Raw genomic sequence first — 13,023 nt, forward strand, 5'->3', positions numbered from 1 at the left:
AAATTGATGTTGCTGCTAATCACTGACGTATCTCAGACTCTGATACAACCTCCCCTGCCAAAGAAACAAGAAAATCCATTTTGCATTTATTTTATTAATGATTTTTGTATCTTTTATTTTATAAAAATGAGTGGTATCATCTCAAAACTGGCATTTAAAGGGTTAGAATTCTGGAAAAAGAAATGACTGTTTGGAGTTTGTGTTAATTGGTGCTCGATGGAAAGGAAAAACAACAATCATGATCGCGAAAACGACATTTTATTTAAAACATGCGCTGCAGGAACTCTCTAAACAACACACCCAACACAGTATGGTATCACAGAGTGCAGATGTGGACCGCCTTTAATAATGTCAAACACTTTCACATGTTAACGTCACTCATTCAGCGTAGGATGTATGATATAGCAACAACTCCACTTCGTTAATATGTATGGCAGTATGTGGGTTTAAACTTTAGCTGTTCTCCTTTGGAACCAGTGTGTAAACCACACTGCCAGAGACAAACTGACACAACAAACATCTGAATCTCGCGGAGAAAGATGCAAACTCTCAGCCCCTTTTCATCCAGATTGTAGAGGTGTACTCATGTTAATTAATGAGATTAATTAACATGAGTACACCTCTACAATCTGGATGAAAAGGGGAGTTGTCTAGTGTACTAGTATACTGACTAGTATACTGTAGTGATGACAGACACCAGTATCTGTGACCTTTAATATAAAACATCATCGATGTTATATCACAAGTTAACCTGGATGGCACACTGTCACACTTTAACACAGCTAACGCTAACAGGTATGTGCACACTATGCGTGCGCTTGGTGTAAAACAGCTTACCTCAGACTGCATGTTCCTCTCATAGATTGTATGGAACTCTATCCAGTTCTCCAATGGATCAGATAAAGATATTTTATATTATATTATTATTATTATTTTATATTATATTAGACTAACAACAGGAGAAAGTGTAAACTCCTTATACTTACTGATGTTTGCAGTGTTTTGAACAGGCATCGACATAGTCACCTACACAGTCACCACTGTGAATGTAGGAAAACAACAATGTAGAAATGCTATTTAAAAATAAGTAATATATATCACAGTAACCTACAGGAACATTTTTGTGATGCATTTTTCTAACTTCCGAATCAAGAAAGCCGAGTCCTGAGATCGCCATCGCAGCCACAGCCTAACGAGAGGAGTGTCACAAGTTAATTCAGACTCCAGTTGATCCGCTAATGTTTTTGTACCAGAGCTGATCTGTTGCCAGTGTTAATGATTTAATTTGGGTGGATCTAAACGATACTGGTTACAGAATGGCACCAGTGTTTCCAGAGAGCATTTGAAGCTTATATTCCATAAAATTTAGAAGCCACACTAGCAGCACATCTGTCTAACGCATGGGAATATCACCAGTTAATTCAACCACCAGTTAATCTGGAACACCCTGGACCGAGTGGGTCCTACCTGGGTGGGTGTCACATGACCAATGGAGCGTGACATGATTGGCTGGATGTTGGCTGAATTGAGACAGGGATCGATTGCTTCTCCCTAATGACCCGGATGTTGAGTCTGGTTCTTTTTACACTGAATTTTTTGATGTTGAATTTTTTGATGTTGAAGTTTTTTACACTGAATTTTTTGATGTTGAATTTTTTTACACTAAATTTTTTTTTAAATTGAATTTTGTTTTACACTGAATTTTTTTTGAGATGTTGATTTTTTTACACTGAATTTTTTGGGGTGTTGAACTTCTTTACATGTTGAATTTTGAAAAACTGAATATTTTGAGACAACGATTTTTTTTACACTGAATTTATTTCAACAAAATAAAATTCAAACAAAAAACAAAAAAAAATTCAGTGCTAGAAATGTGATGGTTTTTAAAATTCAAAGTCTTTTTGAATTTGAAAGATTTTGATACTGAAAAATTTCAGTCTTAGAAATTCATATTCAAGCTCAGATGGCACAGAAATACATCGTCTGGAGAGCATTTTCGAACAAATACCGACATCTCGGCGACGTCTTCCCAATGAGCAAACGCTCTCCATGCGACGTTGCGGCGATGCAGCTTTATTTGCCGTGCCGACGTCGGCAAGACATATGCGTGCTGTCTGGGATATGATATGTAACACACATGCACATTATATGGCTTGTCAGGCTTGACACTTGATCTAAATAATTATCTTCCTTACGATTAATAATTCTCACTTTGGAGCAGCATAGAATATATCAGATACACAGTATTACGTGGGTTCTTTGTACAAATAAAGATTGCTTAATTAATGTGTGTATTTACATATTTGGGCAACATGACAGAGTGTGTGCTGGACGGGAAACAAAGATTTATTTATAAACAAGATTTTCTCAGCTGTTTTTGGACTGTGGTGGTTTTTTCACATGCACAACTACTAAAACCCACACACTGTGCATTGTTTTGAGTGCATATATAGTGGGGAAGCCCTTTCAAAATTCAAAATTTTCTCTAGTTGTCAAAATCGGTACGTGGTACAGCACCACTCAGCTGATTCACCAAGGCAATGAACCAGTTGCTATTTCGGACATCATAGGTCACGTGATTTTATCACCAAAGCAAGCATCAAAGCAGTGGTTCAATGGAAAAGTGGTTTCAGTTTGAAGCACGTATCGGAGCATTGGTATCTGACTGCCATTGCTAGTTTGAGGTGACAAATGTAGGATAACCCCTTTTACTTTAACTTTTCCAACTAATACAAAGGAGGTGCTATTTTTGATGTCAGTGAAATGGACAGGGAGATGTTTATAGTATTTATTAGTTATATTCCAATCCTTATGTGAAGGCTGAAATCTTGTTTTTTTCCATATTCCTCTCAATCTAATTTATTATTCATGAGTTTCTGCAAAAACTAAATTTACACTGGTTAGAGTGACATAACATTCAGCTCTGTTAAGATTTAGCTATTCCTGAAAGACGTCACTGTGGCGTCAAGTTTTAATGTTTCGCCATGAAACAGGAAAATGCTATAACTTCATTATAATTGGTCCAATTTGCATCAGACTTCACAACAGGAGATGACACGTCTTCGACTCTGATGTGCGCTTCCCAGCAGGTTGACCATATCCAAGTCAAATGTGTTCAGAAAAGCTTTAAGACCTTGATAACGCTGAATTGTAAAGACTGTAATGTTTTGTGAAATTGCGTTGCCCTGGCGCATGGCGAACTTTGATGTTTCACCATGACACAAAAAGTTGTTGTAACTTTGTCCTTGATGGTGGAGTCCACCCCAAACCAAACATATTTGAAAAGATACCGGGCCTGAACACATCTACAGGACAATATTCTACATGTACAAGAACTGGTAGGCACATGTATCATGTCCTGGTGTACAAAAAAAGCCTCTTGGAGCCGCAGCCTGAAGTTAACAGGAAGTCGGCCATTTTGAATTAAGTGATCAATTTTGGTGTTTTCCACGTGTTGTATTTTAACAAACTCCTTCTACAAAATTAATCAGATCAACTTTGTCTTTATTAAAAGATTTAGCTATCGATCAAGAGTGTGTAAATGTAAATGATCCAGTCAGCCCTAAACTTCACGTTTGATAAGAGTCCCTTCATCTACATGACAGTGAGGAGTTACACTCATTGCACCTCCTACTGACAACAGGAAGCAAGCCTCGTGTGACAGTAATCTGATTTACATGAAATTTTCAGTGTTGTCTACATTTAATATACTGGAAGAGAACATATAATTAGTGTCTGTTCTGACAGGAAGTGACACTGAGCCTGACCCTGTTAAAAAACCTGCCTGCAGGTCTTGTTTGTTACTGTATATGCACTGAAGTGGTGACTTTTGGCAGGTGAATTGTTAATGGTTTTGCGAATTATGTTTTGCTCAGTCTGCTATACGCTGAACCTTGCATTTTAATATAAAAACTTTAGTTTGTTTTAAGGTAGTGTGCTCCTGTTTCCTCAAAAATAATCTGTTTTCTTACATGAAGATTGTCTTTCACATTATGAGCAAAAAAAAAAAAAAAAACCCAGCAGATTTTCATTCTGAATGACCACTAAAATGTCACCACACACTGTAAAAATAAACTTTTTTTTTTTACTTGAAAAACATTAGTGTCCAGGCTGCCTTAAAAGTAAAGTTGACTGTATTTAAAGTTAATTCAAATTATTTCACAAAAAGTTAATTTTTGTTTTATGTAAGAACATAAGAGCACATGTTCGCAGTGTTCTAATTGTTGTGAAAAAAGGAACCATGGCTTTTAAAGTGTGTCATGCAGCAAATTCTCATTATATATTTTCTTCAAACTACAAAAAACAAGGGTCTCGGGAGTTTTAACTCTCAAACAATGCATATTGGGAAGTCTTCTAATATACTGGTCATGTTTCTTAGAAAGATGTCTTCTGAAAATACTAGAAGTATCTTGATCACCCTAATTGAAGTATTGTCTCAGACTTGTCTCTCTCCTTCTTTCTTTCCACTCTTTGGTGCCTGTTTGTCTGATTTATTGCTGTTTCTGTTCCAACACTGCTTCATCTGGGTTCATCCAGAGGTGTAAACGTCTGAGGTGAAGAACCTGCATGAGGTTTTCAATCTCTCACCTTTTTCTCCACTTTCTAATGAGGAGGGGAAATAATACACCACAGCTTCTGTAGATGATAACAAAAAAACAGTTAATGAAAGAGATCAGTGCTCATTAAGTTCAAGTCTTTGTCACGTCTATTAGAATACAATGAGATCTAAGTTCAATTTACAAATAAAGAAGCAATAATTATTTTAGTCTTGTTATGCTGACTGGAAAATTTGTTAAAGTATCCACACTCCATCAAAATTAGTAAAACTGCCCTATTCCATTATGCATGATGAAACTATGGATTTGGAGTAACCGACGGTACAAGACAACATCCAACTGGAGACGTTGCAACCATATCAGTTATTAAATTTAGCATTCCAGAAGACCAGTTCAATAAAACCTTGAACACTATGCAACCAAAGCTCCAGCAGCAGTAGATGTGAGATTGCACAGGTGAAGAGATCAAGAGAGACCTGGAATCTCACCTCCTCAGCCAGAGCGATAATGAGGAAAAATAAAAGTGCGATCAAATTTTGATTGGCAGCCAGTAGCAAAAGCCAGGGAGCAGAAGTAAATCTTTCTTTTTTTTTTCCACCTGGCACCGTGAGCAGAAACATTTCACCCTAGCCGGCTCCTAAAATCTGTTTTCTGAGAATATCTGTCTGAGAAACATTTAGCAATGTAGTAGATGAACTATTTGCTATTTTAAAAGTGTAAAGAGATAGATGATACAAAATTTGTATGTGACCGACACGACCCCTGCCTCCATATTTTATGAGTAATGAGATTAATGCACACTCTGTTATATTGGCCTTTGGTGCACCTCATAGTTTGAATCAGCTGCCGAAAATGCAGTCGCAAGCTTTACATTAACACACAGATGGCACCACAATGGATGAGGTAAAAAACTCAAGTTCAGCTACAAAGTCCTACCAGGTGTGTGTGTCAACAAAACCGAGGTTATTTGCATTTCCTGTCGATCTGAAATGAGTTGCCACTGGAGTACGTCTAGCCTCAATTACCACCTGCTGGCCAGGCACGCAGCTGACGCAGACAGCCCTGCTGAAACATCTCACCTCACCGCTCGACAGTGTGTGAGGGAAACCCATGACCAGGTCTGTGTGAAATAATTCAGGTTGCATCCAGTGACGCACGTATGAATTGCCTTTGAGAGCCACCACTGTGTGGATGTTTACTTTTATAAGTTTAGGCGCTAATGTTAGTGAGTTACTGTCCATCTGTGCATGATGGGCTTGAGTTTGTCATGTTATGTCAAATGTAGTGCCTATGAGGGTTTCTGGGCAATATCTTTGGTATAATATAGTTACATTTGCATAAAGCAAACATATTTGTCCATTATTAAACACTTGAAAAAATCCCCCCTCAATTAAAAATAAAGTAGGGAAGACCAGGGATGGTTGTGACACTTTTTTGTCTCAGCACCTATGACTGAATTTTTGTGTTTAAGTTCTCAGCTTTGGAAAGAAAGTAGTTTAAAACTTTTTTGGTTTTATTTTTGCACTCATTTCCAGCCTTTTCCCAAAGGCTGTGATTATTTTTTGTGACGATTTTGGGTGGAAATTTGTTCTTATTAATGTTAAAATAACATGTTTATAATCGTATCAGTAAGGGATAATCAACATGAAGTGAACTTTATAGGCTTCTGACAGAAAAAGTTTGTGAACAACTGCTTTAGTTGAATGTTTAACACAGTACGGAGTATTTAAATCCCTGTGACACGGCTGACTCTTTTGTTTGATCGGCCGCTGACATTTTCTCACTCATCAAGATCACAGAAGACAACTGTGTCTAAAACATGAATCAGATGAAATAAAGGATAAAAAAAATAAGAAAGAAGAGAAAGGTAAGAATATCACAAGCATGAAAAGAGAAGTCTGAAGGGAAAGAGCAACATAAAGTGTGTGTTGCTATCTTTAGTCACAAAACACTGCATCTGTAAAACACACACATACAGCATGTATTGCCCGATGAATCCAGGATCAATTAACCAAACTAAACTCCCATTAGAGAGGAATATGCATGACTTTAGTGGACAAAATATCGACTCATATCCAGTCATGTACGCTGCCGGCCATTTCTCTGTATTTTGAGTATTCTGAGCAGGAGTGTAATGTATATTTTGCAATACAGAAAAGGCAGAGTCTCTGCAGGCTGGTCAGCTAATTAAACGACTGCTTGGCCTCAGCGGCAGTTAATGCTGTTCAATTATGAATGAGAGAGATGGGGTGAAGAGGGCAGCGCAATCAATGGGAGGGAGGGCTGTAGGGATGGACGGCGCAAAGACGGGATGAAAGGGATAAACGCAGGGAAGGAGTTGAAAGGAGGGAGCAAATAAAGGATGAAGGGTAAGAAGAAATCAAAGAAGAAAGGGGAAGTTTGAAATCAGAGACCACGGAAGGAAAGGGAGAGAAAGAAAGCACGCTCTTCAAATAAACACAGGTGGAGGTTCACACGTGATGCTGTGCCGGTGTTCTGCTGCTCTGAACCAGACAGTGGAGGGTCTAATTTAGTGTCAGCCTGGCTGAAACGGGCCCTTTGGCGACATGGCACCCAGTGTTTGTTTTGGTCTACCTGACAGCCAGAGGCACCTCTCTTTATCTCTCTCTCCTCCCTCACTGTCACCGTCTCTTCTGTCTTTGTCTTCGATATACGTTGTTTCTCTCTGCTGCTGTCACCTGCCTCTCCGTTGTTTCTGCCTCTGCCTCACATCTTCTTGTCTTTCATTTCAATCTCTCTGAATCCTTCTCTTTTGCTTCTCTAAAATGTGAATCTACTGAATCACCTGCAGTCTGACAGAGTGTCTTCAAATAATCAAAATAGCCTCAAGTAACATAATATGGTGGACTGACTGTTTGCTAAGCCCTGCTCCCTTGAGTTATAGCTGCTTGGCCTGTCAAGCATTATTGCCAACTTAGCAACTTTCTCACTAGGTATTGTAACTTTGGAGACCCGTTTAGCATCTTTTTTGAGCAACCAATCAAGTGACTTTTTGGCCAGACTTTCACTCCTCTCTCTTGAGGAGAATTACCAATATTCATAGTTAAACATAAGGTTAGTAACCTCTACATATATATGTATAAAAAAGTTTTGTCATATTTGTTGAAACTGTCTCTATATCCTGGCAGTCATACATGAGACAGATATGTCAAAAATCAGCTTCTTCTGGCTCCTAATGGCATTTGCAAGAATCCACCACACTTAAACAATAATAGCCAATCAGATTCCAGCCCAAAATGTTGCCAAGTTAGACCACCTGCCTGCCTGAAAGATACATTTAACTGTTTCTTCCTACCGACCAGCTAAGTGTTGTTGAAACTTGAATAAGTTTTAGCTTGTTATTGTGATTGAAGTGTCTGCTGATGATGAAGAATCAAATAATTTCAAATGGCTCGACTGCAAACATCTGATTTGAAAATGAAACTTTGATTCTGTCTTTATTGTCAGATTTTATTTGTGTGTGTAGTTGAAACACAGAAATCCATTGTCTTATTTTGGTGGAGACCATGGTAGAGCTTGAGATCTGTGCCCGGATCCTACGGGACCCGACAGGTTCGGGTCGGGCCTTATTTCTCACATATTTGACAGGCTCATGTTGGGTTTAGGCTGCACTATATTTATTTATTTTTCATTTGAGAATGAGGAACAGCTGCTTAAATTAAAGCATATAAACAGATCAAAACTTTGGACTTATGTTTGTGGTTTTGGAAAGGGGATTTAAAAAAAAAAAAAACACAACTCAAACTCTTGAAATGCTGAGTATCTCTCTTGCAACAGCCTCATCCACACTGTTTCAGCATTGAGGGAAAAATCCAAGGTTTGACAGACCTGTCGTGCATAGTTACAGTTGCTAAGCTGTGATTGGACAATCGCCATTCAGGGGAGGGTTTTGGCAAATAGTCAATTATGAATTGGTATGCAGAGATCCTTCCAGAAATAAAGGTGTTTTTTTCTTTTCTTTTCTGGAATTGCAACCTTGTTTTAACAGAGACCAGTAAATATCATGTGGATGTGATGTTAATTAGATTCAAAACAAAAATATTCATAATCATAGAAAACAAAGAGTTGTTCGGGTGTTTTATTTCCATGTCAGAGTTTGTCTCGCTTTGTTTGTCTTATTTTCTGTCTGAATTAATATTCTCCACATTACAATAAAAAATAATTAAATGAAATACAATAGACAGGACAACTACTGCTGGCTTCCTTGAGTGTTTGAGTACATAATACTGCATATGTAGTATATACACGTACGCACAAACATATAGACAAATGTGGACACACACACACACACACACACACACACACACACACACACAGAATTAAATCAGTGTAGAGCTTGGCACTTGTGCCTCCCTGGCCCCCAACCCTGCTGGCTGATTCAATTTTCTGGGCAGATCTGCCGACAGTGACCGCTAACATTCACCTTTAGATGGAGAAAGAGAGAGAGAGAGAGGGAGAGAGAGAGGAAGCAACGGGGATGGCAGATTGGGAGAGGCAAAGAGGGGGTGAGAGAAAAGGTGACTGTTACTGCGTACTTTCAGAGTTGGGTGGGGTGGGGGGTGGTGTGGGGGTTGGGGGACGAAGGTGAACGCCAGTGCTGTTCCTGAAGGGAAGCGGACGAGGAGGAGAATGTGCCAACACTCAGCTTTACTCTGGAGGAGCAGAGTGTAAGGAGAGGAGAGGACACACACACACACACACACACACACACACACACACACGCACACACACACAGAGTAAAGCGTCATGCCTCATGTCTTCTGTGTGGCTTCATGGGAAAAATTAAATTAAAATACGTCTGAGCAAGTAGTGATTTACGTTCCATTTCTGGGTATGCTTTGTTGGTGTTGAATTCTTTTTTTCCTGTGGATAATTTGACCTGATGCACTCAGATATCGTTTAGCTACAATGAGGATATGATTCCTATATTAAAGCCATTATTCAAATAATAGCAAGAAGAGCTCTATTTAAGAGAAATACCACTTTCACCAACTATTTAATTCCAGTGTCTGCTTTTTCTGCTTTTCTCTTAATGAAACTCAACACTATCTGCAGTGTTTTTCACATTAAAAGTCTTCAAGAAGGGCTTTATGCAGGAAGTAATACTGATGGAATTATTGCTACAGAGAGGTTAATTACTTTTTAATTAATTTTTTTCAGGACAACAAGTAAACATGGAGAAATATTTTTAGTGTGCGTTCACTGAGGACCAGGAAATTAGGGATGAAAATGTGTCTCTAATATAAGACTGTCCCAATTAAAGGCCTGGATCTCTCTACCAGTGAGATAAATAAAGCCCACTATTAAAAAACTTAAACAGCACATTCTGAATGAATTTTAGGTTTTAGTGTTCGACCCTCAGAAATGAGAAATGTGTTTTTACAGGATACGATCTGAGCTCTGGCAAAGAACCTGGTTAGAATTGCCATAAGGAATTAGGCTAGCTCACTTAAAGAACAAATATGTGATATATTAACTGTAGTTAAATCACAAATTGAGTGATGGTATGACATCAGAGATGAACTTTTTCTGGCATGCTCCCCTTTCATAAGTGGACAAAAGTTCAAGCCCCCACCCCAAAATTATTAATCAATAATTAACAATAATTGGGGATGGAACTGATGAAAAAAGAATTTTAGTGAAATAAATGTCATCGGGATAGCATTTGTTTATTTCCCCTACATAAATCATGTTCATTCCCTGGTCTTCTGTTCTGTCATAAATTAGGTGTGTGTTATGGTAATTAAATACAATTTGGCTTGAAATTACAATATTTGATTTTGCTATATTTTTGAAGATTACTTTTATTTGTAATACCTGTTATGTTCTAAACATTTAAAAGAAATAACTTTTATTTAAAATGACAATTCCGTTTTAAATACATGCATTCACTTGTCAGAGGAGGGGAATAAACGGATGGGAAGATGGTGAAAAGGAGGGAGGGGAGGTCCATACAAAGTGAAATTAAAAAAGCAGACCAAGCACACCCAAGCCTCTGTGGCGTGTGTTACATCTTGTGTAATAATCCAATATCTTTCCTCATGATAGGAGCTTGCAAATCTTGTCCACACACACACACACACACACACACACACACACACACACACACACACACACACACACACACACACACACACACAGATCTCCTGCACGGCTTCCTCCTCTTCAAAGCCTTTGTCCCGCCGTGTTCAAACTCTGTCATTAAAAGTGATCCTTGACGGAAGCTGCACAGAAACAGTGAGGAGGAGGAGGAGGAGGAGGAGGAGGAGGAGGGAACAGATGGAGAGATGTAAAGGTATCTGATCAGGGACGAGGAGAGGAAGAGAGGAAAGGAGAGAAGATGGGATGGGACCCAGAGAGGGGGAAGGAGGAGAGAAGGGGAGAGGAGGAGAGGAGATAAGGGGAAGGCAGCACTCTGATTCTGCTAATTGGAGGCTTTCTAGAAAAATGACCTGAATGCAGCAATTATATTCCCCGAGAGACACTTCATTAACACACACACAGACTCACACACACAAAGGCTTATGTAGAAACACGACATCCCTACATGCACGCACAAACACATGGTCTAATACATGAATATTCCCCTCTTTCAGCCTGCACACACTCACTGGTAATAATATAAAACTATTTGCTGTCATACAAAGGTGCAGTGGAAGGCCGTTCTTTGGATACACTTTTCTAAAGAGCTCTGTGTGTGAAAGTGGTGTGAACCTTGAGTTTCATCCAAGTTTTACACCCAAAGTTCAACGAAATTCAACTCTGGCCCGGAGATTCGCTTAGCTATACAAACTGCGTCCATTTAAATTCCGTCAGACAGGAGGTGGAAATTTTTACCAAGGCTACTCTGTCTGCAAAGAAGAATGGCAAATTTAATTTTGTCAAACTTGAAGTTATATAACTGTGTATGAACTGGCAAAAAAAGTCACAAATATTCTTAATAATTTCACACTTTGCTCAGATTAGATTTTGACAGGAGCAGGAGTTGAATGATTCATCTTTTTAGTTTTATTACTGACAGTCATATCTTTGAGCATCATTTCTGCTACTGATCACAGTAATTGGTAATCAGTTTTTTTTTTCATATTCATAGCAAATTATCTTGACTAAGTTGTCATATTCTGCTTTTCTGTCTGATATATAAATATATAACTCATTCTTGATCATTTAGAGAAGACCATCTTTTGAGAGGTTTTGATTTTCACTCTTTAATTATGCTGGAAAATATATTTAAAAGATCAAACTCTTGGTACCTTGGAACAGGCCAACGTCCTGATTACATTTTTTTTTATTAAATGTGTCTTATGTACTTGACAGAATATTCCATTTTTTCATTTCACAGCACAGTCGTAGTGAGCAGACATTTTATTTTTTAAAGTGTCTCGGAGTTCTCTTAATGCTAATCAAAATACACATTTTTAAACCATAATTCTTATTTAGTTTTGATTTAGAAGGACTAAAGAGTTGACATGTTATAGTTTAGACACATCTGATGGCAATCTTATTGAATTAATTTGTTGGAAAATAGAAAGTTGTTCAGTGTTTGAGGAGTATTCCTGCCTTTTATAAACCAGGAATTGAGACAGGGGTCCTTGGGGTATAGCTAAAACTATGCCTGATTAAATCATGTTTTTGTGATATTAAGAGCTGATGAAAAACTAAGACACAACTTCACAGGTTCCAACCTTTTTTATTTAAAAAAAAATCGATTTTCAAATAAAGATGATTATAGTAGCACATTATTATACCTGTCTTATCAAGACTCCTAACAAATTAAAAAGACATAAGTATAAATACATGCAGAAAATAGCAAATAAGTGCCTGGGACAGTAATGTATGAACATGAAGAAGCACCATGACTGCATCCTGGGCTTAACGCCGCTCAAGATGTTTGTGATTGGTTTAAAGAAAGCAAACAAGGCAGGGCGGTTTTCTTTTTGGGCTTTTTTTCTGTTTAGCAGAATATCAATTAAACCTTCCTCCAGCACTGAGCGCTGTGGAGAGAGGTCTGGTTATGTAAGACTGCATGAAGCTAAACACTTGTTAACGCTGTGAAACGGCAGCCGTTTGGTAAGACTGAGGCGTGCTAAACTACTGGGTCAAAAAATTTTGGTTGGGCTAGAATAAATAAATGTTCGATACATCATGTGACAGAAGTGACCCAAGTTATATGTTGTCACTGTTGGGAGCAAACCATATTTTGAATTTTAAATTTTTTCATAAAACAATGGTGGTTTTAAAAATTCTTAAGTTTTGAAAAGTATTAAAAATAGGTGCTAACTTTGACTAAGCAGCAATTATTTTAAAGGGATAGTCCGCCCAAAAATGGTCAGGTTTACACTGCTGGTAAAGAGGTTTGCAGAATCTCCCATAGAACTGAAGTGAATGGTAACTAGAAAAAAAAACGTACATAAAATGCCTCTGTTCTCATCTGGTGTAATCCAAG

The sequence above is a fragment of the Lutjanus erythropterus genome, chromosome 13 (genome assembly GCF_056507025.1).
Source record: "Lutjanus erythropterus isolate fLutEry1 chromosome 13, fLutEry1.hap2, whole genome shotgun sequence".
NCBI classification, from domain to species: domain Eukaryota; kingdom Metazoa; phylum Chordata; class Actinopteri; order Lutjaniformes; family Lutjanidae; genus Lutjanus; species Lutjanus erythropterus.